This window comes from Primulina huaijiensis, chromosome 13 (genome assembly GCF_012295235.1).
Source record: "Primulina huaijiensis isolate GDHJ02 chromosome 13, ASM1229523v2, whole genome shotgun sequence".
Classification (NCBI taxonomy): Eukaryota; Viridiplantae; Streptophyta; class Magnoliopsida; order Lamiales; family Gesneriaceae; genus Primulina; species Primulina huaijiensis.
In genome coordinates, this window is record NC_133318.1 from 3,163,579 (window position 1) to 3,165,551 (window position 1,973).

At 36.8% G+C, this 1,973-nt stretch overlaps 1 pseudogene; it reads left to right on the top strand.

The window, feature by feature from the left end:
• Nucleotides 1-328: 328 nt before the first annotated feature.
• Nucleotides 329-1,273, top strand: LOC140991876 (protein ANTAGONIST OF LIKE HETEROCHROMATIN PROTEIN 1-like; annotated as a pseudogene).
• Nucleotides 1,274-1,973: the final 700 nt, after the last annotated feature.

Genomic DNA, 1,973 nt, shown 5'->3' on the forward strand with positions numbered 1-1,973 from the left:
ACGTGATAATCTTCGAATTATCTGCCTCCCAAACATCTAATGACACAGCATAATAAGGGTTCATCTGGTCTGTAGGCTTGTCTCGCACACCTGTGACATAGCCCCGCATCGATTTCCCCCGCAAGAAATTCTTCATAACATAACACCAATAAGAATAATTTTTTCCATCCAATTGAACACTAATCGACTGAAGAGAATCATCTTTACGAGTGGCCATGATGTCAAAACCAAACAAAACCGAACGAATAAACCAATACACAATGCAGAGAAGAAATCGATTACCAAAGAGAAACTATACGAACGAAAAGTTGTACGAACACAGCAAAAAATCGGCTTGTCACCACTACAAAAATGCACGGCTGCGATTCGTCAATTGGCTTATGGAGTCCCGGCCGACCATCTTGACGAGTACCTACGCATGGGTGAATCGACTGCCATCAAGTGTCTTTTCAAGTTTTGTGGTCATGTGGTTGAACTATTTGGTGATCGATACTTGAGAAGGCCGAATGCTGATGATGTTCAACGTCTTCTTCAAATGCATAATGAGAGGCGTGGCTTCCCTGGAATGTTGGGCAGTCTTGATTGCATGCATTAGGAATGGAAAAATTGTCCAGTTGCTTGGAAAGGCCAGTTTACAAGAGGTCATGGATCACCAACAATTGTACTTGAAGCGGTCGCGTCTCAAGACTTGTGGATTTGGCATGCATTCTTTGGTGTCGCAGGTTCACGCAATGATATTAATGTGTTGTATGAATCTCCCATATTCAACAATGTCTTGCAAGGAAATGCCCCAGATATTAATTTCACGATCAACGATGCTCAATATACAAAGGGATATTATCTAACAGATGGAATATATCCGGAATGGGCTACTTTTGTGAAGGCTTTTCCTTGCCCAGAAGATCCCAAATGGAGGTTGTTTAAGGAAAGACAAGAGGCTGCAAGAAAAGATGTTGAACGAGCATTCGGGGTGCTCCGAGCTCGATGGGCAATTGTCAGAGGTCCAGCTCGTTATTGGTACAGAAAAAAGTTAAAACAAATTATGTTAGCATGCATTATTTTGCACAACATGATTGTTGAAGATGATGGAGGTCACGTGACAAATTGGTACAGCGATGAAGATGACGAACCCACACAACCAGTCCAGGGCTCAAACCGAGGATTTCATGATTATCTCCGGACAAATTCCGAACTACGTGACAGCCATGTTCATCACCAACTTCGGGCCGACTTAGTTGAACATATTTGGTCACAATATAACAACAATCCTTAAATTAGTATTTTACAGTTTCTCTTTTACGTTTAATTTCTGTGTTGTTTTTTAATTTTATGCAAGTGTGTTTTTTAATATGTTGTACTCCTTCATTGAAAATTTATAACAATATTTTGATTTTAAATAAATGACGGTCATAATATAAAATAAAATTATTTTACGTAATAAATATATTTAAAAATAATATTATCATTTATTTTAAGTAATAGTCATTTTCATTGTGTAAATAAATTGAAATTATATTTATTTAATATAAAATAATAATAAAGATAAATGAGTGGACAACGGGACCGACAAATAATGAGTGTTAATGCATGTTAAAATGAATGTGAGAGAATGAAGATGTTAATATAATGTGTATGTGACATGTGGACCCCAAATTTTTTGATGAGTTGGTGGGTGTTATAATGTGGATGTCCTTATAAAGCATATCTTTGTACTGTAATGTTTGAAAACAAGCAGACGTCCTTTCACAATGAAGGGACTGTATGTCTTCGATCAACAAAACCTGACAGGTGAGAAAGAAAACATTTTTAGGGACTAACTACGCAAGCTGCTCTATGAAATATTAAACTAGTCTGTTCTAGGCTATTTTATATTCTTACTGAAGTTGTTATCTTGCACCTATTTTATGACCACATTGATTTCAGGAAGGACATATATTTAGGTTGTATAAAACCAAAATATTCTCTGCTAAAAA